Source organism: Mus caroli, unplaced genomic scaffold (assembly GCF_978045245.1).
Source record: "Mus caroli unplaced genomic scaffold, Mus_caroli_1 scaffold_20, whole genome shotgun sequence".
Lineage (NCBI taxonomy): Eukaryota > Metazoa > Chordata > Mammalia > Rodentia > Muridae > Mus > Mus caroli.
Genome location: NW_028227275.1, coordinates 35655504 through 35680381, shown reverse-complemented (window position 1 = coordinate 35680381; position 24878 = coordinate 35655504). Strand labels below are relative to the sequence as shown.

At 46.2% G+C, this 24878-nt stretch overlaps 1 protein-coding gene across 9 annotated transcripts in view; it reads left to right on the top strand.

Moving 5' to 3' along the window:
• Kank1 (KN motif and ankyrin repeat domains 1) overlaps positions 1–24878 on the top strand; it is a 195173-nt gene that overhangs the window by 140301 nt on the left and 29994 nt on the right. The window contains exon 1 of one of the 9 annotated variants that reach the window (XM_029472391.2): positions 4173–4307. The exons of the other annotated variants lie outside the window; for them this stretch is intronic. The gene's annotated coding sequence lies outside the window, so the exon portion shown is untranslated. Of the gene's footprint in view, positions 1–4172; positions 4308–24878 lie in introns of those variants that run through there. 9 annotated transcript variants of the gene reach the window in all.

Here is a 24878-nt window from a genome sequence, read left to right as displayed (position 1 = left end):
GCTACAGAATGGCTGTATAGAAAGGTTAAAGAAGCCTTCCCTTGAACATGGTCCCCCAACCCTTTCCCTAAAACTAACTGTTCAGGGTTCATAGAACACGAATAGGCAACACCTCTTATGGTCTTATGAATCAAGGAAGAACAGCCAATAAAAAGCACTACAAGACCAAACAACAGTCAGCTGCCATCAGACAGGTTGACCACACGCTAAAACTGCTGAGGGTTCTAGCTGGGTAAGGGGTGCTCCTGAGTCCTCCCGTACTCCATCTTCCTTGAGATAGAACGGACAAAAGTGCTGATTCTAAAATGAGCGTGTTGGTGCTGTGATTTGTAAATTCTTAGGATATAGTCCTGGCATAGGGGTAAGGAGTGTGCAAATTTATCTGCATTACTCAGCTTAAGAACTAAACTGCCAGAATGCAGCAGTTACTGAGTACCTACTGTGTGCCGGGCACTGGTTTGTACTAGGACACAGCAATTACTGAGTACCTACTATGTGCTGGGCACGGTTTTTATACTAGAACACAGCAATTACTGCAATATAGCGAGCGGTGAACAAGGCAGGCATGAACCTCTGCCCTCTGGGATTGTATACAGTGGAAGCCTGGGTCTGCTGTGTGTTCAGGGAATGCTAAAATAGAGCATGAGTTTACACCACAGAAATATTTGGTGTCTGAGTTCGCATTGAATTGGTGGTCTTCTGCTTGCTGACCTGGGCAAGCCTAGCCCACCCATACCTCTCCCACCTACAGCATCCTTCTTGCCGCTTGCCCCTCTCTGCCTCAGTCATTGCCATGACTGTCTCTTCTTTAGCAGAGTTTCAGCTCTACCATTTTGTCCACTGGTCCAGTCTGTATGCATTCATTCAAAACGCTCCTAGTGACTGGAATCTGCTCTCGTGAGTTTGCTTCATCATAGATTGATTGTTCTTGCCTCTTTGGTAACTAGCTAGGCAGTAAGCAAGGATCACAGATGAGAACAGCGACTGGATGTCTTCAGGGTTTCAGAATGGGGACAGCCTGCTCTTCTTCACCCAAGTTCCCAAGTCATGTTGCAAACTCCTACCCTGATTGATACCTGTCTAAACACTAATTAATGTTGTGCAACTTTAATTAGAGCTTAGGACTCCTTCAGAAGTCGAATACCAAGTGGCGGATTTGTCAGGTGAAGATAATAACATGTGTCCCCTCGTCTTCACAAGACAAGTGGAAGGAAAGACAAGACAGGCTGTGAACTTTGTCATGCATTGTTTCCTGGTTCTTTTGAGACGGGGTCTCCCAAGCTGGCCTTGAACTCAGTCCTGTTTCCTCCTCCTGAGCGCTAGGATTGTAGGCATGTGCCCTTACATGTGGTTCATGGGCGCTGGGATGATAGGCATGTTGTTCAGAAGAACGTTGATTAAGACACAAAGTGCAAGTCAGACATCAGAGGACGGGTCTGTTGTCCCTGTCATGAGCCCCTGCTCTGGTGCCTATGGAACCCTGCCAGGTGCTGAGACGGTAGAGCAAGCTTGCTCTCCTAACAGTAACATGGAGCGAGTGGATGAGGCCGATTAAGTGACTTTTCTGGCCAGTGACCATCCTCGTGCTTGCTAATAGTTTCTTTCCCTCCTTTGTGGCCCCTCCCTCTTGTAGCTAGATGAGCATAACTTTCTGCAGATGTCTGCTTCCTCACGATGACTGCTCACACACTACTGACTACGTTAAACACTAAGAATGGTTGTGGCTGCAGCGATGCTCAGAGGTTGAAGAGCATTTGCTGCTCTGGCAGAGGACCTGGGTTTGGTTCCCAGCACTCAGATGACAGCTCACAACCATCTCTAACCCCAGCTCCAGAGGATCTGGCTGATGCCCTCCTCTGACCTTTATGGGTACCAGGCATTCGAGTGGTGCATGTATATCTGTGCCGGAGAACACACCTACACATAAAATAAAAATATCTTTTAATTCCATTTAAAAAATTAATTTGATACCATTCATGAATTTGATGGGAAAATAGAAGTGTGAGGGATACTTACAGGTTTTTGATATTTAGGGTTTTTTTTTTTTTCATTTGTTTGCTTGTTTTTCAAGACAGGATTTCTCTGTAGTACTGGCTGTCCTAGAACTTGCTTTGTAGACCAGGCTGGCTTCAAACTCTAGATCTGCCCATCTCTGCCTCCTGAGTGCTGGGATTAAAGGCATGCATCATCACCTCCTGGCTCCTCCCACCACATAATAGGTCTTATTTTTAGCATTTTCCCTTCCTTGTCAGGCAAACCTAGGGTTTCAGTAAGTTTTCGTACATTTTGGTACCCAGCCATTGGCTTTAACACTGTCTGTATTCTGCCCAGCCTTCATGGAAAATAGCTTTTAAATTAATCTTTACAAATAACTTCCTGATCCCCCTTGCCATATTTCCAGCAGCTTGGTTACTCTTCCTTTTTTTGTTGGGGTGTTTGGAATGAAAGTAGCCACGCCTTCCCTCGTGGAAGATAGTGATACAGAGAACTTCCTTTTGCCATTCTTCTCCTGGTCGTGGTTTCCTAAGAGTCATTTCACAGAAACAGGAGCTAAAAGTGTACAGCTTTTGTAATGGCTTCAGTAACTGTCAGGGCGTCAGTGATTTGGCTGTGGGTTTTGTCTCTGTGCTGATCTCACATGAGGTACAAAGGGCATTGATAAGGACCAGGTCAAGCAGACGGAGCCTGGGACTCCTGCAGAGCAGGCAAAGCTAGCTGCAGCGCCCACAGCCCACTCCGGGTTGTGTAAATATTTTTTCTGGGTAGGCACATTTCTCAAACAGGACTCTGAGCCCACTGCGAGCCTAGCAGCTGGAATTTCAAGTTTAAACACTACTCCACATTGACTAGCCTGCTGTGGTGTTTTCCAAGACCATCTTTAGAAAGGACACAGCTAAGCTACAGTGTGTTCATGATGGTGAGTCCCAGCCCTGCCATTGGTTACCCTGGCCCCACCAGCAGAGCTCAAACTGCTTAGAAAAATCTCGGACGTTCCAAGACTTCTCAGGGTCTCTTGATTCTCTTTGTAATAGGGTGTTAGCTGCATGTTCTTATTGAGCCTTGTATTTTCCCATAAGAATTGTCATTAGGCTGTCAGAAAAAAACCAAGGGTAAAACTGAATTTCTTAACATGAAAATACAGGTAGGAGCTGGGCGAGGGAGGGTGTTCCTTTTTTATTTCAGTTGCTGGCCTCTCCTCCCTCCTCTCAGATGGCAAAATACAAGCTCACACTGGCTAAGTGTTGACACTGACAGTGTATGTAATAGCTGATAAGATGGCGTGACAAAACAGACCAAGAGATGTGTGGGGGTACGCACACACACACATACATATAACATATTGTGATGTACTTATTGTTGTGTATATAAGTAATAAATATATTATTTATTTATTTATTTCAGGCAAATTTACTAGCACCTGAAAAGTGGAATAATTAAAAACAAGATGTCCTTTAAGATAGGAATTATGGTAATAGTTTTTTTTTTCTTTACCATGTGTTAAGTTTCTTAATGGACATGATGACAGTTGTGTTTATGGCTTTTTTTAAATGCACATTATTGTGCATTGTTTCATTGAGTTAAATTAACCTCTTTAATACCTTTTATTTCTTTATGGTACCACACACTTCCTTCCTAGCATTAACTGTCTGTATGTATTGGATTTAACTAGATTGTGCCTTTACCTTTTAATAAACTTAGATATTAATTTTTATTGAAGGCTCATTCCACACCAAAGGTCATAAGTATAATAATTTTTCTTATAGCAATGGTCTTTGACAGGGCTGTTGTTTATTCGTCTGTTTTGTTTTGGTAAGGCAAATAGTTTTGGGTTTTGTAACTGTTAAAATGCCAACACCAGTTACAACTGGAAGACCCTGGGTTTTGAAGTCTTGCCAGTGTAGCTAAACAGAACCCCAGAGTTGATCCCCACCCCTGGAGAGGCTGGGAAAGATCCTCCCTGCTCAGGGCTTGCCCACTGCATTAACTCAAGGCTCGGTCTTAACCTGCCGACAGCATTGCCTTCCCAGCACTCTTCCCTCCAAGGCTCGCCCAGTCACAATGGGTTAAGCATCAGGTTTCAAGCAGGCGAGCTATTAGGGCTGAAGCTCAGCTGCTGCTGGTGATTCCTTCCAGTGAGTACCAGCCTCTGTGGGAGTAGGAAGGACAGGGGAAGGGCTCCTGGGCCGGGCCAAGGCAGAGGAACCCTGGGCTGCAGATTTCTGCTGCGGTGACTCTAAGTGCTGCACAAAGCCATCACAGCCTTTGCCACCAGGGTTCAGAAATCCTCTGCTCTGAGACTTCCCATGGTGAGTATTGCCTTTTTTACGGTTTACACTTTTGCTCTTAAGTGGCTTCAGGGCACTAGAGGCATCCATCCATGGACAGCTCTCCTTCTCCAGGCTGTGCCTGCTTCCTGTGTTCTAGAGAATTTCAGTTCATCTCCTTTGTGCAGTCTCTGAGGTTTCTATAGGCTGGGAAGAAAAGGACTGACCAAAGGGCCCAGTCTCTGCTTTGGGCTTCTTTCCTGTCAAAAGCTGTTTGAGTTGATCTGGCATGAAGAATATTAGCATACGTCTTAGATTCATAGAAGCAAGAAATTCTTTCTCCTTTCTGGAAATTGTTATAAAATTGCCTTGAGTAGACTTTGCTAATAAAAACTTGATTGAGGATCTGAAAATCAGATATTACAGGATCAATTCAAACTGCTGTAGACATTCTCGGGCCAAACGGTGTAAGTCTCTCTCTCTCTCTCTCTTCCTTTCTTGGCATCTCTGTAAAATGTATTCTGAGCAAGCTGTTCATTATCCCATTCATTTTCATATTCTTTATGCAAAATATGCTCGTGTTTAGAAGACAAGATTGGGTTCAGCTTTTAGGCTCTATGGTTCATGAGAAAGACTAAAAACAGACATTTTAAAAATATATGTTGCCCATTTGTGTCTAAGCACTAGTGATCTCGGCAGGAAGTTTTCTACAGACAAGTGGCCACCCCACTTAAAAATTATGTTTCTATTTTGAGGATTTTTAAAAATACGGTGACCAGATTCCTCGTCCCAGCCATTCTTAGGACCCGTGACAGCTGGAATTCAAACTAAGCAGTATTCTTCAGTCCTTCAGTATTCATCAGTAGATAGAAAGTAGACTACAGACAGGAAAGTGTTGCCAAGGGTCTGGGCGTGGCGTTTGCAAGATTTAACTTAGCTGGAACTTTAAACTTCAGAAGTCCCAGCTCTGCTTCATTGTATGGGAGGCCAGACTTGAATGATTCTTGACAGCTCCTTCTCCCGGATCAGAGGTTGTAGACTTCATCACTTCTTCACCACGTAAACCTTTATTTAAGGAGCCAGGCTGGAAATAAGCATTCAGAGATGTGCTTTCTATTAAAAGTCACAAGCCCTGTGTTCACTTGCGTTCTTTTTCTGTGACTTCATGTCACTGAAGAAGGGTTCTCATTCCCACATAATCTTTTGCATTTTGAATATACTTTTTTGAGGCTGGAGGAATGTCTCCGTGGGTAAACAACTGCCTGCTGCAGAGACCTAAGCTCAGATCCCCAGCACCCACCTGGAAAAGCCAGGGGTGGCTGCAGATATCTGTAACTTTAGCATCGCTTGAGCAGAGGCAGGTGGACTCTGAAGAGTGCTGGCCAACCATTGTAACCAATCAGTGAGTTCAGGAAGAGACCCTGTCACAAAAGATATAGTAGAGCCAGACAGGGTGGCGCAGTCTTTAATCCTGGCCCTTGGGAGGAGAGGCAGGTGGATGTGTATGAGTTCAAAGCCAGCCTGGTCTACATAGTGAACTCCAGAATATCCACAACTACATAGTGAATACACACACACACAGAGGGAGAGAGAGAGGAGAATGAAGGAGGAATATATCTGCTTGACCTGTACATACACACTCACATGCATACATACGCCAAAAAGAGAGAGAAAAGAAGAGAAGAGAAAAGAAAAGAAAAGAAAAGAAAAGAAAAGAAAAGAAAAGAAAAGAAAAGAAAAGAAAAGGGATTTTAAAAATTCAAATGCTCTTGTTATTTAGAACCAAAGGTGAATCCCATGGCTTCTGGATTTATTCACATAACAGTTGGTTGAGTGGATAAACCCCATCAGCTTTGTAAATAATTTTGTAAAAACATTGATTGAAGCACACCCAGTCCACATTTCCTATCCCTGCCCTCTTCTGCCTTTCTCTCATATCTGCTGCCCCTTAGTCCAAGGTGCGCTGTTCCTCTGCCACAGATGTGTGTTAGAGTCTCCTACAAGAAAAGGGACAAACACTTCCGAGCTAGAGATGAGGGAAGAGAGAGAAACTGGGCGTTTCCGATGGCTCACAAACCCAGTGCTTAATGTCTTTGTAATGCCACAGTTGTCTGTCAGCTCTTAAATTTTCTTTCTCTGTTATCAGTCAACCTCTGCCTAAGTCCAGAGACCTACCAAGGTACAGCTGATTCTCTGTCCTTCAGTATTATTTTGATGGGCTAGGGGGTTGTATTCCAACTGGGGAAAACTTTGGGGGTGTGGCCTGTTTGCCTGCTCCTGCCAACTATGAAGATAAAGGCTGGTTTGTCATCCCGTGCCCTGGCAGAGGATACCAAAGTACCTGCTGGGTCTGCGTAGCATGTACCCTCACTGGAGCTCTGCCTGCAGGGGGTGAATCAGCCTGGTGATACACTGATGTTTACAACACAGCAGGGTGGAGACCTGGAAGTTAAGGCCAGTGTGGGAGGAGGGATGGTTTGCCCGTAAAACCATTCCAACAATGTAGCTGACAGGAAAAAGTTACAAAACACGAAGCCCCGTGCCACCAGATTTTCCCAGCTCGTACCAGGTTCTAGGTAGCTTCCAAATCTGCCCCAGAGACAGTGTGAGAGGGATGTCCCTAGTATGTCATGAGTTTTAGGGCTGGTCACCTCTGTTGGTCCCCAAGATGCTTCTCCCCTCACACACACCCTCAGCAGTCATACGAGCAGCCGTAGGTATTTGTCCCGCGATGACATTGCTAAGACCTTATCTGGGCACCAGGAAATAGCAGCTGGAACCCACAATACCCCACAGTAATGATGAGAAATAAAAAATCCCAAAATAGCCGCCTTTTAAATGGTTAAAGGGATTTCAGGCCCCACCCAGGGCTGTTCCTCTGTGGAATTATTCTTCGGTATTCCCTGGACACTGTGACACTGGAAAAGGAATCCTTGCCAGGGGTGGTGAATTTAAGCTGCAGTGACATTTAGGGACTTGTAGGGAGAGTGACGGAAAACTGCAAAAATGCTTCAATTCAGAAGATTCATTCATTCGGCGGTTCACTTCAAAATTCCCGCTCAGAATTACGTTTGGCAGGGGCACAGCTGGTTTCCTGCTTTGTGTGACAAGCCAGACTTCTTCGGCCCTGGAAAAAAATGTCTCCACCTCTTCTTCCCCTTTCTCCCTAGGTTATGGTTTTGTTCTGCTAGGGATGGTTGGCAAGATTTTTCTGCTCTTCTGTTTCCTCAAATACTTTTTCCCCATTAACTTTAGAACTGTAAAAAAAAAAAAAAAAAAAAAAAAAAAACAACCTCTGAACCTTTCTTTGGGGCCAACTATGACATACTCCATCGTCTGCTTCTGTTACCATCAGACCTGACGCCTGAGGAAACCACATGGATTTCCCCAGGGCTTGAGGGAGTGAGAGGCCAGACAACTGTGCAAGCGGGAGGCGCGCCTGCTCCATCCCAGGTCCGATCCCCAGCCTGAGGCTTTGCTTGAAGCACTATTCTCTGGGCCTGAAAGCGTTTCCTGTGTCTATGAATGCAGGCTCTTCATCCTGTGACTCTCTGCTCTGCATCGCTGTTCCCTGACAGGTCCGATGGAATTTCTCTTTCCTTTTTAAAATCATTTCTCATCATCTCCTTTCTTGGTTCGGTTTGTTTGTTTTGATTGTGTATGTCTACGGGTATGTAGATGAGAGTGCAGACAGGTAGAGTCCAGAATCCAGAAGAGCATGTTGGATACCCTGCAGCTGTTGTGAAATGCCTAATAGGAATGCTGGTTACCAAAACTCCAGTCCTCTGGAAGAGCAGCAAAAGCCATCTCCAGCCCTTCCCTCTTTCCTCTTCTCAATCCCAAGAGTGTTTGACATTTCTATCAAATGATCGCCATCACCTCCTTCAAAGGTCCTGTGCTTCACCCACCTGTGACAAGAGGGAGGAGTCGTGCTACATAGAGCCTCTGTAGACCTTGCTTTGTGGACCAGCCGATTTCCTGGTCAGTCACATCTTCAGAGCCCCTATAATGCGCTGGCTCTAACAGTGTGCACAGGCTTCACAGCAAAAGGCAGAATTGTGGGACTGAAGTGGGCTCTGCCGCTCGCCAGTCTGACATCGACCGGTCCAGCCGTAGCGTGTTCTCTACCAGCCTGTTCTCCCGAGTCGCTTGCTCTGCAAGTGATAGTCACACTTGATCTCTCCACTTGGGTAAAACAAGCAGGTGGTTTTGACCGTGTCACATGCGCTAACTCCTGTTCCACTTGTGCAAGGGGGCAGTATCTGCTTTCTCTCATGAAGGCGGGCTTCAATGACGTCATCAGTGAGCCTCTGGATGCGGAGAGGGGTGCGGAGTAGTGTGCGAGAGAGGGTAATGGGCACGGCTCTCCTCAGGAGGTTACTCGGGCTATTTGGAAAGTTCTTTACGGCTCCTTTGTCCCTTTCACTGCTTGTTAAGAAGCCTGCCAGAGGGTGGAGGCGGAATACCAACACACTCTTTGGTCAAGCTTATTTATTCAGTCTGGTTTTGGTGGACTCCTTGGAACTGTGGGTGGGACCTGGGCTGGGGATTCTGGGAGTGTGGTCGGCCCTACTTCTGCCTCACTGCTTTTTGTACATCTTTTTTAAGATACGAAGAAATAAATCGCCCTTCCCTTTGTTCGGTCACAGTCTTTAACGTAGTCCTTGTGAACATTTAAGGTTTTAATTCCCTTACTTATTTCTGTGCCCTGTAGGTGATTTTTGCCATTTGACTTTTTAAAATGTTGGTTTCAGCCAGGCCTGGTGGCACAGACTGTAATCCCAGACACTAAGGAGACCGGGGCCAGAGGATTGCACATTGAAGGCCTGTCTAGGCTACCAATGGAGTTTAAGGCCATCCTAGACAATTTGGGAGATCCTGAGTCAAAATAAAATGTAAATAGAAGGCTGGAGATATGGCTCTGAGGTGGTGTGTTTGCTTGTAAGGCCCTAGGTTCAATCCCTAGTGCTGCCAAAGTAAAAAGAAAAGCTACAACTAAATGTTGGTTTTAAATCTTGGCCAGACAGACCCAAATCTCCTCCTTTAATCTGGTGAGAAGAATGAATGGCAGCAGGCCCCTTGGAAGGAAACCCAGTGAGACTTCGCTCAGGGCCATAACAAAACAGGCTTCTCTTTCTTTAAGATAGGACAGTGAGATAGTGTCCCCTTCCTCTGACACTCTCCTGAGAAGAACCACACCCCTTTGCTACCAGGACACACCCTTCTCCCATTGCATGCTGGGTGGCCTCTCCTGGGAAAGCCTGCCCTTCCATTGAGTCTCATGAACAGGTCTTGCTAATCCAGGCCTGTAAAAGAGCCCTCTTCCAACACCCAGGGTGGAGCCTGGTATACACCCCACAGAAGGAATAGGGATGCAGAGTCTTGGTGACCTGCCCTCTTATCCTCTGCAAGTCCTGTGGCCCCCTTGGTTGGTAATGAAAGGTGGGTAAAGGAGCACAAGTGCTCTGAGAAGAAACTGCACCCACAGTTCTCTCCAGAGACGCCCAGAGGTCCACACTCACACCCCATCACCAGCCTAAAGGGATTCGAATGTTTAAGGCTTAGGAGGAAATCTCCAATACACTAGAAACAGCCTAGGCCCTAGGAGAGCTCCCAACCTGTCTCTAAGGATGAACACCGGTCAGTAGAAAGGTTCTACAAGCTACTCGTGTGGGGAGGGTGTGGGGTGTTGTTTGGACTGCTGTCCTTGCTGTGGTTCTAGTTTTTGTTTGATTCCTTGGTTTTGTTGTTATTGTTTTGGTTTTTCAAGACAGGGTTTCTCTGTGTAGCCTTAGCTGTCCTGGAACTTGCTCTGTAGACCAGGCTGGCCTCAAACCCAAAGCTTCCTGCCTCTGCCTCCGGAGCCATTGCTCTGCTCTCACTAGCTAAATAACTAAATTTAAATGTAAAGGATGACCGAATTAATATGCAACAAATTAGTTCTTTTTAAATTTTGAGTTACATGGTGTTTTATTTTTCCTTCAATGGCTTTGCAAGATGAAAGCCACTGTCAAATAAACTGGAGGCCTTGGGATACAGGTGAGTTGGTGGAGTGTGCCAGCCCAGCATGTACAAAGCCCAGCAGCAAGGGGAGAGGGTCAAGGTCACCTACACAGTTCAAGGGCAGCCTGAGCTTCTGAACCCTGAGGGGACAAGAAAAGGAAAATGATTGAAATGGGGATGACATTGGAACAGAGGGGTATTAGGTGTCGCTGCCTGAAACATAGCGGGGGAGGGGTGATGTTCTGTTTCTCCAAAGCTTTGTTTTGAGTTCATTGCCCAGATATTTAAAATTGCTTCATTTTGTATATACATAACAATTGCTGCTGCTGCTGCTGCTGCTGCTGCTGCTGCTGCTGCTGCTGCTGCTGCTTCTGCTTCTTCTTCTTCTTCTTCTTCTTCTTCTTCTTCTTCTTCTTCTTCTTCTTCTTCTTCTTCTTCAGCTTCTTTAAGGACAAAAAAATAAAATAAAAATAAAAATCAGGATATAGGCAACACTGACCATGGATGACCCAATAACACAGTCACCAGAGAAAGAAACAGGGGCTCCCTGAGTCCCCCGATTTTCTTAACGTGCTTTTCCTTTCAGCTCAGATACTTGACCTGGAAGGCACCTAAACCGACCTAAGCCCCAAGGGTGCTTGGGTTGTTTATGAGTGTCTTAACTCGACTCAAATTCAGAAGCCAGGAAGAACCTTGTATGGTTCTCACTCCTGGCTGCAGGACAGAATCCATTCGTGAGCCTCTGACAATGCTGTTGCCCAAGTCGGGCCAGGCCCCAGGAGGTCTTGATTCCTGGTGGGTGTGGAGATCGGCTTCTAACAGAAGCCAGAGGGAGCTTGTGAGTGTCCAGGGGCTGAGGACTTGTGGGAGGTTCCGAGATGCATGCCAGCCCCTTGAATGACAGAGCTAAGGTGGTTGCTGGCACCTCTCTGTGCCCAGAGTCCTGCTTGGCTGTGAAATGAGGCCATGAGGTGAGTCCCTGGTGCATTCACAAACACCTTGAAAGGAGACAAATATGGGAGTTCTGCTCCCTGAGGGGGGTTGGAATTGAACTTGTCCTGTATACCCGAGGCCCTCAGACACAGACAGCCCTACGGACGGCCCTGTCCAAGATGGAGAGGACAGAGCTCTCGGATTTTATACAGAGAGGATATAAGGGGTTTGCTCAGATGGGAGCAGGTGCAAGCTACTCTGAGAGCATTGGTAGGAAAGGAGGCAAGCTGCTAGGGGGTGTGGTGGGTGGTTAGGTAAGGGAATGAGGAGCAGCCTCGGAGGGCACTGGGAGAGGTGAGAGAGGGTCTTGCTTAGGTTTCTGTTACTGTAACGAAACACCATGACCAAGAGCAACTTGGAGAGAAAGGGCTTATTTTCCCTACACTTGCAGGTAATATTCCATCACTGAGGGAATTAAGGACAGGAACTCGAGTAGGACAGGAACCTGGATGCAGGACCTGATACAGAGGCCATTGCAGGTGGGGGCGCTGCTGCTTACTAGCTTGTTCCCCATGACTTGCTCAGCCTGCTTTCCTATAGAACCCAGGACCTCCAGCTCAGGGGTAGCCCCACCCACAATGGATGAGGTTGCCTCCGTTCAGATGACTCTTGCTGATGTCAAGTTGACATAAAAACTAGCCATGACATGGGGTCAGGGGTGGGGGTGGGGGGTGTGTTTGTCTTCATTGCTAGGGATTGAACCTAGAGCTTTGGGGTATTCTAGGTAAGGCCTCTACCACTGGGCTACACTCCAGCACCCAGAGCTGGTGTTTAGCTGGCCCTTGGAAATGAGATGAGTTTTTCCAGAGAAAAATAAGCTATGAACCTCACTCAGCAAAGAAATAGTAAATGCAAGTCCCTAAAATAGCATTACTAAAACACGATATTGACCAGTAAAATTTAGCAGAATGTTTTTACAGAATCAAGACATGACATGTGGATGCTTTCCCTCAACTTACCTATTAGGGACAAGGTTTTTTTGGGGGGGAGGGGATTAATATTAAGTTGTTTTTTTTTTAAAGACTTATTTATTATTATATGTAAGTACACTGTAGCTGTCTTCAGACACTCCAGAAGAGGGCGCCAGATCTCGTTACGGATGGTTGTGAGCCACCATGTGGTTGCTGAGATTTGAACCCAGGACCTTCAGAAGAGCAGTCTGTGCTCTTACACACTGAGCCATCTCTCCAGCCCACCCCACCCCCCTAGTATTTAGTTTTAATATAACAATGTGACTGTATTAGGTTAGGTTTGTTTGTTTGTTTGTTTCTGAAGTTGGAAGAAAAATTCTTTACTGAAATCTACCTATATGTAACCTTCGCCACGCTTCAGAGCACCGGGTCCCTCGCCCAGACCCACTTTCCCTCCATGAAAGCCACAGGACGGAGCATGCCCGACTATGCAATGCAATCCTCCGCCATCAGGGCAGCAGCAGAAGGAAGCTGTGCGTGCGCATGCGCATGACGTCAGCTCATCTGTGAACTGCAGAGGTGGTCACACCTGCTTTGCAGGGTTCTGTGAAGGGGGATGAGATCATTGTTGGGGAAAGCGCTTGCTTGGGAAGGTGCTGGTGCTTCGTCTATGGGTGGATAATGACAGAATGACAGACAGTAGGCAGCGGGGACAGGTGGGAAGCAGGTGGGCAGGCTGGTACAAGAATGCCACCTAATACATGCGTTCTTGCTGTGGGGTTAGGATGGAGGGCTCTGAATCACATAAGCAAGGGAATAGCGATCGGGACAGAGGTGACAACGTGGGACGGGCTTCCAGAGGTGTCCACCGCAGGGTCCTCGTTAGCACGTGGCTTTGCTCTTCTCTTGGTGAAGGGTAGACTGCAGGGGACAGTCTTGCTATGGTAGCTCCATTGGATGGCAGAGCTGAGGACCATGGGTGTTTACCTGTAGTCGCAGAGCTCCGAGGCCCCTGGCCTGGAGGAAAGCCATGGTAGGACCACCACAGCAGCCTGGCGACTGCAGAGAGTCTCCTTCTTGATAGTCACCTTTTCTGGCCACTCTCAGCCTGTCAGAGAAGCAGCTTCAGAGAATCCTCACCCCTCAGCTCTTTGCCCTCTTGCCTCCTCTGTCTGAAGAGAATGAAGAAAAAATGGCTCTTTCATTCTACCTGGGCGGGCATCTTTGTGGCTGATTTTTCCCAGACCAGGAGGAAGTCATCTTTTCTGGTGTTTCCCTCCCTACCTTCTGTCTTCCTGACAAAAGACTAGACATTTATTTGCATACAATAACTGTTGACCTGCCAGAACTCCCCTTCATAGACGCACACAGATGGCTCCACACAGCATCAGGTACAGGACACAAAAGCCAAATAATTCGCACCCATTGCTTTATGTACTAAATCATATTCTTACTGGAACATAATATTTGTAAAAATGTAGCAGAATGCTTTTATCGGATCAGAAAATACTGCATTGTGATGTTTTCATTAGTTTAATTATTTTATTTTATTTTATTTCACACACTAATGTGTGTGAAATACCCAAAGAGGCCAGAAAGGGTGTCGTTGGAGCTCCTGGGAACTGGAGCCGCAGCATCTGTGCCGGAAACCAAACCTTAAGAGTACAGCAATGCTTTGTTTGTTTGTTTGTTTTGAGTCTTTTGTTTGTTTGCTTGTGTGTTTGTTTGTTTGGTGTTGTTTGTTTGTTTGTTTGTTTGTTTGTTTGTTTGTTTCAAGACAGGGTTTCTCTGTATAGCCCTGGCTGTCCTGGAACTCACTCTGTAGACCAGGCTGGCCTCGAACTCAGAAATCTGTATGCCTCTGTCTCCCGGGTGCTGGGATTAAAGGTGTGTGCCACCACCGCCCGGCCTTAGTTTAATTCTTAATAACAATTTTGTGATATCAGTACTCAACTTTGACTAAAATAATGTGACTATAATACAGAATTGTATTTAAAAAAAAAAACCTAGAAGTCAGTTTCTCTACAGAAAACAAATACTGAAGCGTTTAGGACATTTAAAACTGGGTTTATGATGATAGGTCCCAAACTGTATTTACTAGAATGCAAACTTCACAGATAACGTGGGTCACTTCGCATGTGTAAATTATAGATCAGTTTTTATTTTTAGTCCAGAACCAGGGGTTGGGGGAGGTGAAGAGGCCCCATTCAGTTCTCTTACCTAATGGTGGCATTATTGAGTAAAGTAACTTAGAATTATTGGGGCTTGATATTTTAAAATCTGTGACACTGGGGCTTTGCTCTTGATTTCTCTGTGAACCAATTGGTTATTCTGGGAGAGAGAGAGAGAGAAATTAATTCAATGGCTTTGGTTGAAATAAGTGTAGTTTTTCACAGAAAACCCTCTGCTGGGCAGATGAGCAAACAGAACCCCCCTGTATGGTTTCAGCTAACAGGAGGATGGGCAGAAGAGCAAATGATGGGTAGACGGGCATGGGCGTCTGAGATGAGCAGAGAAACCCAACAGGGCCTGTGAATGCTAAACCCTCACCACTTTCCTTGTAGCTGCCCCTAGTTTGGGTCTTACAAGGTTGTCTGTGAGAACCCCAACCACCAGCTATCTCTGTGCTATTGTTTGGGACTGGCGTCTCTTGTTTGTGTTCTGATGTCATTCAGCAAGCCTTCCATAGGGCCATATCTACCCTATGCGCTTTGGTCAAGGCTACTTGCTCTCTCTCTCTCTCTCTCTCTCTCTCTCTCTCTCTCTCTCTCTCTCTCTTTCCTTCCTTCTTTCTTACTCTTCCTCCTCCTTCCTCCTCAAAGTGATGAACTTCATCATTAAAGAGACACAAGTTTATTCATTTTTCAAAACAGAAGCAAAAGTGTGCCCTTTCATGCCACCGCACCAACAAAACGTACGTGTTCTGAAATTAATTCTCAGCCTTTGAACTTCAAGTCATTTAGGTTGTGTGTTATGGGTGGGGTGGGAGGTGGGCTGTGATTTACGTGTGATGTTTTTAGCCTTCAGAGTCCATGTTGCATTAAATAAAAATACCCTCAGAGAGTCTCCAGCCCAGGCTGGGGCAGCATCCTACCAAATCTCTTCCTCCCAAGCCGGCTACTACTGGCTTGTTATAATCTGAGTGATAGCACAGATTATAACAAGGACCCCTTCTCCCTCTGGCTAGAGAGTTGGGGAAGAGGGAGGAGTAGAGAAACCTTGGCTGCCTTTCTCTCTTCCTAGAGTTAACAGAGCTCTGTTTCTAGGGCAGTATTGCACAGAGGGAGGGTGATTTGAGGAGTTAGGAGATGGGGGGAGGCCCATCTCGGCCTGTTTTTTTTTTTTTTTTTTTTTTTTTCAGTTAAGATCTGAGAGTCACGCAGCTTCATTCATTGGTGATTTTGCTGTCTCACAGTGCTCAGTGTCATGGAATTAGACGCCGTGGCTATTAGTCGGTCAGGAAATTCCAAATGGGTATAAATAAATACTCCGCCGCAGCAGCTCCTGGGCTCTGTGCCTGTGAGTGTGTGGAGTCCCTTTAATGCTGAGGGAAGTTTGCTGAGACTTAGCTTCCTGCCTCGCTGAGAATGGCAGCTTTTGTGTCCCTGGGTGGGTAAGTAGGAAGGCCCCCAAAAAAGACAGGGGAACGTGACATGTAGGTGGGGGTTCCTGAATTATAAAGTGGGCCTCTGTGTGTTATGAAAAATATTTGCCTTTACTACAGGCTGGAAAAAATAACTCTGCACTTGCCTCTCGGTTCAGTGAAAACTTTCCCTTTAGCCCATGGCTTTGGCACAAAGATGTCCTTGTAGCTCTGGTGACTGACTAATTCACATTGATGTTAAAGCTTGAGTTTCTGAGTTCGTGGCTTTCTTAAATTCCAGGGTTTTCCTTATGTTGTTGTTCGTCCATCCTTCCTTGGACATTTGTTCTCACGTGTTTTTCTTTCCCTTTTAAAGATTTTGTCTATTTTGTGTGTTTTAACGGTGTGCCTCTGTGAACCATGTGTGTGCCTGGTGCCCACAGAGGCCAAAAGAGGGCATCAGAGCCCCTGGAACTAGAGTTATAGTGAGCAATCCTGTCGGTGCTGAGAAATGAACCCAGGGCCTCCGCAAGACAGCTGTGCTCTTAATGGAGCTGCCTCTTTAGCACTCACTCTTCTGTTTGCCCGAGATATAAAATCTGGTTTCCTGTATCAGCTCTGTAGGGTCTGGGATCCCTGCAAAAGTTCCCCCAAACATTTCCAAAAGTTTAGTTGGCGCCCTCTCTATGGGTCGGAGCTTGGATACTTGGATACCTGGCCTGTTTTCTCTTTGTGCTTAGAGTTGCCCAGAATTCTTATGTTTTTTTGGGGGGACAGGGTTTCACTATGTAGCTCTTGCTGACGTAGAATTCAATATCTAGACCAGGATGGCTTCAAACTCAGAAATCTGTCTGCCCTTGCCTCTGAGTACTGGGATTAAAGTCTGCTCTACCATTCCCAATTTCAATGTTTCTTTGTGGTTTGTTTGGGTGTTTTGTTTTGTTTTTCTTTCTTTCTTTTTAATTGTATGAATATGGTATTTTGCATACATGTATGTCTGTGTACCATGTGTGTATCTGGTGCCTGATGATGTCAGAAGAAAACATAGCATTTCCTAGAACTGGAGTTACAGATGGCTGTGAGGGGCAAGATGGGTGCTGGGAATCGAACGTGGGTCTTCTACAGGAATAGCCAGTGCTCTTAACTACTGAGCCATCTCTCTAGCTCTGGCATGGAATTCCTGAGAACAAAGGTTGGGAAGCAGCTCTCCTCTGGGTGGGGGAGATGAGGCTACGCAATATTTGATACCGGTTCGCTAGCCAGACAGTGAACATTAGAGAGCAAACAGCTCAGGATGACTGGTGAGAAGCCTGTAGATTCTTGACTAAGAGGTGATGCATCTGTTGTTGGTTCTGAACACTGGATGGAAGGACGGTTGTGCCAGGCACATGGTACCTGCCTCCTCCATGCACCTACCTCCCTGGTCCAGCATACCCCCAATAAGACGTAAGCTATTTTGTTCCCAGGAACAGTAGCTGGCCTTTTCCACTTTCTTCCTCCCCACTGCTATTGCCTGGCCTCTGGCCTCTTGACTCATGTCCAAGGTAGAGCCAAGGGCATTGCCACTGGGTTGCTGTATTTGCAGGGTGGCTCAGTCTTGTTGGCCAGGAGGCAACTGGAGTGGTGCTGGTCAACAGGCCCTGCAGAGCAAGCCACAGGCCCTACTGGATCTCCCCCTTGGTCTGAAAGCCACAGAGATTAATTTCTACTTTCACTCAAACACTGGCATCATGCCCTGATAGAGAATTTTGGTATCAAAAAAATTGGTCAAGCTATTCAGTCAAGCAGTGGCCATGGAAATCATGGAATAATAGTGGACTTGTTTTTCACATAAAATATAACTGCAGTTTTTGGTGTCTGGGTTTCAGTTGTCCACTGCTTGACCATGAATGAAGACCCATTTATACTCATGTTCTTGTTCAGCAAAACGATAACTATTCCTTTCCCCAGCTTAGGAAGGCCCTACTAGAGTGACCACCGTGGAAATGTACTGGCTGGTTCTTGGGCAGTCTTTGTGCAGTGTTCAGGTGCCCTCTGCTCTGAGGACGTCCCCAGAGACAGCAGAGCGAGCACCATTCGAGTACCTTCTCATATCCCTGGGGGAAGAATATATTTTACCTTGTCCTAGTATGCTTTTAGAAGTTAAGGTGGCTGTTCACTTTTGTTTGACTTCCTTCCTGTGTGTAATTGGACACAATTACCCCTCTACCTACCAGCCCCCACTCCAATATATTATACATGTGCTCATGCATACCTGCTTCGGGGGCTCAAGAGAATGCTTAGCAGATTCCCTTGATGTTAATGCATACCTCAGACCCAAACCTCATGGGGTCCTGACAGATTTAGAGGTAGAGTTCTGCATAATTTCTGGGTTATCAGGGCTGTTACGGATCTAGTCATAGCACAGGACCGCCCCCCCCGCACCCCCCCCCAGCATCCCTGATGATTCTCACAGCAGTGAGGTAGACTCCTATTTTTCTAATTATACAGTTGGAGGATAATCTAGCTTGCCAATAACTAGCAAGTAGCATGGGCAGTCTGCCCCGGCTTACCTGCTTTTAATAGATGATGTCGTTCCCTGCCACACTTACTCATCAGCAGGTGCACAGATGTAAAGTTTGATGCCGACATATACTAAGCACGTGGTATGGTAAGTGCCAGGCTAGCCAGACACTGAAGGATTTAAAAAAAAAAATCTGCTCAGTTCCCACCTCCCTAAGACATTTTCTGTTGAGGGTAGGGGGTGAACCATGTGCCTGCGTCATTGGGGTATCCAATGACGTGGGTCATTGGATACCCCAAAGGCTTTAGGAGCATGGTGGGAACAAGGCAACCTACCGTGCCCCGAAGAGAATGGCAAAGGCTGTAAGTGGGGCTTTGAGGAAGATCAGACATTTGGCACAGGGCACCACAGCTGATGCTGACAGTTGGTAGAATCTGAGGAAATGGTGTGGCTGCACTGAGGGAGAAGCCACAGATGGGGGTGAATGGTGTTCGATATGCCAAGGTGAGTGGGTAGAAACTGGGAAGTGCTGGGTTGAGGCTACACTGTGGGAGACTTAACGCCACAGAAAGGAACTTCAGGTGATATCTTTGTAATGGGCCACCAGACATGTCAGTCTGCAGAATTGAAGGGGATGCTATATGTTGTCAAGAAAAAGAAAAAAAAATCTCAAAGAAAAGGGAAAGTCCTCAAATATGCACCAGAGAGCAGACCTGACTGCTACATTTTCAAAGCAAACATCATTAGGGGCCTGGCCTGGCTGCATTCATGTCCCTTAGAAATGGGAAGGACGAGAAGGAGGAAGGAATTTGAAATGTAAGTAATTTAGTCTCTGTCGGTTTGTAACAGGTATGCGCTTCCTTTCTTTGTGTCTTTTGAGAATATTTAAAGAAAGCCCCTTTGCACTGCAGATTGACCTTCTGGTAGGACCCACAGATGTTTCTAGAGTAAGGCCACAGCTCACTTTGCAAATGCGATTCTTCTCCCATCTTAGTGGATCTCACAGGGGCATGACGCCAGCCTTGATCCCAGTTAGCTTCTCCCTTTCCCCTTCATAACTGACAGTCTGTTCTGTCATGAGGTTTTCAGAGACCACAGCCCTATCCTCATCTTTGGTGGGAAATATTCCATCCACCGGCCTTCGCATCCATTCCTGTCTCCATCAACCACCACCGTGATGGTCGCTCTATGGTAATTTTCTCTTCCCATAATCCTTACCGCCACCGTCATTAGCTGGCACTCTAGCATTATGGACTCAGAGATACTTATCAGTTGGTTATTATCACTAATTATATTATTTTGAGTTCAAAGTGTCCAGTGGGATTCCGGAAGAGTTTCTGAGCCAAGCAGACCTCTGACAGTGGTTTGAAAGAGCAAATGTGTTGGAAGTTGAGAGCGATGATTGACAGGTAGTGGAGTTCACTGTGGGGTTCTAGATGCTTCCCTCATACAGTGAGTGTCATCATGCAAAGGAAGAGCTAGGCAGACAGGAGCATTCAAGACAAAAGACAAGCCAACCCCAGACCCACCTTGCAAGACCATCTAGTGGTAAATGAGTTTTTTGAGGGGGGGGGTTACTTAAGTCCACCTAGACCCTCTCCATGTTATAGAGTCCCCACCCCCAACTCCAAGAGGCAGCTAGTCAGATGTGGGTTGAAAAAATTAAAGCTGAGTCTTCCAATAGCAGCCTTTGGATGAAGACATAGACCTCTCAGCTCCTCTGGCGCCATGCCTGCCTGGATACTGCCATGCTCCCACCTTGATGATAATGGACTGCACCTCTGAACCTGTAAGCCAGGCCCAAATAAATGTTGCTTTTTATAAAAAAAAAAAAAATTAAAGTTAAGGAAGAGTTAAAAGTACAGAAACTCGGGCTGGCTGCCAGGTCAGCCTTGTGGTTGACACTTTAAATCCCTGCCGTTCCTCTCCCAGAATCTCAGAGTGTGGAGAAAGCCCACATTCCTTCTCTCTGTGTGCTAAATCAGAGCTTGGATTCCCTAGATGTCCTCTGCCTGCTTCCTGCCATTACTCCTGCCACCTCTGTCCTTCACAGATTAGATTGACTGTTGTTTAATGACCTCCAGAAGAGGAAGCCCCTCCCCCACCATTTTTCTCCACAGTGAGTCATTGGCTTAAAGAAAAATATTTTCCTTTTTAGCAGCAGAATGGGACAGCAGAATAGAGCCTACCACAGCCTTGGTCCCGGGTCTGATCTCTGGCTCAGCTCACAGAGGTTAACATTTGTCAGGACTTCTCAGTTTCCTCCTAAATATAGGGTGGAGAGGTGGAGAGATGGGCACCAAGTTGCAAGTCAGCCAGAACATGTAGGTTTGGGTAATTTAATGTCATGCCACACTGACTCTCTTGTTAAGCAGACAATACTCACTTGTGAGTCCGAAGAGAAAATTTGTTATAGCAATCCTTGGAAGCCTACCAGGAGCTGTAGAAGGGAATTTTAATACATAATCCTATGACTAGCCAGAGAAATCTTATTAAAATGTAAATGGACCATTTCACTCCCTCGTTTAAAACACCCAATAGCTTCAAGATGCGTTTCAGGATACAAAACTGGTCTTGCCCCATACTGCCTTTCTGCTAGATTGTTTCTCATCCCCTGCCCCCACATACCCTATAGGCTGGCTGCCCAGTGGACCGTCCTCTCAAGTGCAGATCCCAAGGTCACCCCCTACCCTGCCCTTGTGAGGTCACCTCCACAGCAGTGACTACTAAGGCAGTCACAAACCTGTGCAGGCACTTGTCTGTCTCCTGTAGATTGTTAAGTTCCATCTACGCAGGCTCAGCCCATGGCTGTTCTGTTCAGCACCAAGCGGCTTGGCCCAGGTTGGTTTCTTCATAAATAGTTACTAAGTGAAAAACTAAATCTGTCTTCCTCTTAAAGTGAGGACACCCCACCACTACCACCATTTACGGAGTGCAGTGTGAAGCTGATATAGGAAGGAGGGCTCGTGTCAGGCTCATGTGCAGGTTAACAACCGTGACACAGCTTACTAACATGGCCATGAAATCTAAGGATTTAAAGAAAGAAGCGCCACTCTGTCTGGCAGCCGCATAGACAAAGCAAACTGTGAGGCTGCTGTTCGCCATGGATGGTGTCAGGGAATCTGGTACTTAAGGCTTTTAAAATCCCCTTTCACTTTCCTTATTTGCATGCTGTGTTTGGACTAGCTGTAGGGAGGGAGGCAGAGGCAAGATTAAGACAGGCAGTATACATACACTCCCAGGGCAAAGAAGTCCAGCTTTCTTCAAACAGAGCCTATCGAGCGTTCCTGCGTGGCTGAATGAATGAATGGCTTTTAGCTGGAAAAGAGCAGGTTTGAAAGGAACTAACCTCTGTCTAGAACTTGGGCAGCTGAGGCCGACCTGGGATACAACATATCAAGACTGTCTCAAGAAGCAAATTAAGTAAGTCAGTGAAACAAAGTTAACTGTTTGATAATATAAGACACTGTGCCTTACCTGCCACCACACATCCTTTAACAGCAGAATATAGAATACTAATGTTACTGGCATCTCGCTTGTGGCTTTCCATATTGTGAATAGTGTAGATTGGTATTGGGGGGGGAAGGTGTTTGGATATGAAAGCTTAAGGCTCAATTGTCGGCAGGAGCACTTCCTGCTAGACCTGTTCTGAAGGGCCTGGTTCAGTTCTAGTTCGTGCTTTCTCTATACCACGGTCTTTTCCTGGAGGAGCTGTCTTGCTATCTCTGATGCCTCCAAATGCTAAGAATTCACTTCGTGAGCTGCACTGTCCAGTTTATCCTCATGGTTTTCATGCCTGCTTCCCAGCCATAGCTGTGGGTCCCCCATGATGCCCCTAACTGTGGCACGCCATACTCGGCCTCTTGTCATGGTGGGACTCTGTGGCAATGCTACACTTCTATGGCACTGATTCAGCTCTTCAGCCATGTCCCTGTGCTTCCTGTGAGAGGGGGACAGTGTGTTAATGGGAATTAACTCTTTAGCTTCGGCAGTCAGTGTCTGTTGAGTATAAACATGTTAATCGTGTGTGCGGTTGTGGCACACGGGTGTAATTATCCTTCATGGCTCACTCAGTAATTAGGCTTAGAGTATGTAGCAGAACAATGAAGCCATTGTGCCCTGACTAATAGAGTTATAATATCAGAGCCTTGTCCATTTAAAAGTTCAAGGCACATTCGTTTGGAAATGTCTCCTGCTTTTTGACTCATAATAAAGAATAGCTCATTATGGTAGAAGTCTAGAAAAATAATGAGTGTTTCTTACTCGAAAGTGGCATTTTCTCAGAAAGATAAATACTGTGTGTTGTCTTTCATATGCTGGGTCAAGTAACACAGGAACTCTTTAGAAAAGGGAGCATGAGGGAGGGAGTGGGAGACAGGAGGAGTGAGTCAGGGAGTGGGGCGTGGGGTATGACAGAAGTACATGGTACCCATGGGTGAGAATGTCACCACAAAACCCATTGTTTTAGACAATGAATATACACTGGTTGAAAAGATGGACAGCCAGGCATGCTGGTGCAAGTCTGTAGTGCCACCACTCACAGGGCAGACATAGGAGAATCACAAAGTCTGAGGTCTGCAGAGCAAGCTCCATGCCCTAGAGATACATAGCAGACTCTGTCTTTAAAAAGAACCCCTGTCCCTGGCACATAATGTTATAGCCCACTGAGAAATAGAGGGGTGACAGGCAACAGCCCAGATGTTTCTGTATGCAGATGTTTTGCTCTGCTGGACATCTTCAGCAAGGATTTCTTGGCTTTGGCACTACTGGCGTTTGGAGCCTAAAGGCTATCTTGGGAGAGGGGGCAAACATTCAGTGCCACCTCAGGCCACCACTGAAGCATTCGCCTATTGTAGCACTCCCTTGTGATGTTGCCAGATGTCACCACGGAGAACAAAACTGAATTGAGAACCACTGCTGTCTGAGCTACTAGCTGGTGAGCAGAGTCCGTTTCAGGTCTTCCCAAATCGCATATCATTTGGACAGAAAATGGCACTTGTTTATAAAGTTACAATTGATCAAGTAAATAATGCATTGAGCCTGGGTGAACTGATTTCTAACGTGTCTGTATCTCACTCACGAACGGAGAAGAGCCACAAGAACATGCTACACTGCTGTTGAGGCCGCAGACAGGCCTTTTTATGGGGTTTGGAGTTTTACAGGAGGTAAATTTACACATAAAGGCTAGCCTTATTGGTGTGATGATTCTGATTTCCCTCTGAGCTCATGGGAATCTATCCTGGACTTGGGGAGCCTTCTCTAGTTGAGGCTGTCACGGTTTTTTGTGGTCAGCCCTAATTTCAGACCAGACTGACGGGGTAGAGATGAGAGGAAAAAGGACTCGATAACCTTTGATTTCCAGGTGTGAGGCCAGCTCAGGAAGGATGCTGGCCTAAGGCACTGCTGCAAACCACATTCAGTGAGCAGCGGAGTCTCCCAGACAGGGCTGCTGTCAAGGCTGCTGAGGACCCTCCACTCCTGCTAAGCCTAATGTCTGTTTCTTTTTCCTGTGTGTGCCATCTGCACTAGGCTGTGAGCCCAGTGAGAGTGGAGGTCTTGTTTCTTTCCTTTACATTGTATCCCTACAGAGAGTGTTAAACAGTGAAGAGAATGGAGCATAGGTTTTGTTTGTTTGTTTGATTGTTTGTTTTAAAGATGTATTTATTTTATGTATGGGAGCACACTGTTGCTCTCTACAGACACACCAGGAGAGGGCATCGGATCCCATTCCAGATGGTTATGAGCCACCATGTGGTTGCTGGGAATTGAACTCAGGACTTTTGGAAGAGCAGCCAGTGCTCTTAACCCCTAAGCCATCTCTCCAACCCAGAAGGATAGGTTTTAATTCGTCTCAATATTGATTCTAAGTTGAACACATAAATTCCTATCTTCTCTCTTCTACACTTCCCAGTGGCTAGTAAGACTATTGCTATTCTCATAATAGCAGACACCTTTAAACCCAGCACTTGAGAGGAAAGCAGAGTTCTCTGAGTTCAAGGGCACCCACAGTCAATTCCAGGTCAGCCAGAGAGATACACCATAAGACTGTATTTTTAAAAAGAAAAGAAAACTCCCAAACCATTTTAATTGGTGCTCTAAATTCAATCTCTCTTTGCCAAGTTCAGTCCAGTACGGACACAATTGCTATAGCCTTAATTAGCCTTTATCCCCTAGTTGGTGGCTAAATACTACAAGGGGAAGGGGTAGGTTGCCCAGCTCTTGGTATAAAGCATCTTCTATACCATCCCCTGTCTCACCTATCCTGCCCCTACAGACACAGCCCTCCCCCACCTTTCACATCCCCTGCCCCCACAGACACAGCCCTCCCCCACCTTTCACATCCCCTGCTCCCACAGACACAGTCCCACCCTCCTTTCCTTGGCATTCTTACCATCACTACTTCCCTGGTCTTCAGCTGCTCTTTTTGAGCATCCCATTCTGTCTTGGCCACTCCTCACGGATTATCTTCTGGATTATCTTCTGGCTTGTTGATCTCATACCTTTATAACTAACTTCAAGCCGGGCTGTGTTTGACATTCCTTTTTCCCCAGCTAGCCTAACACCTCATTTTATTTCCTATGAATTTTTCCTCCCACTCTTTCAACAGAATAGGCTCGTTT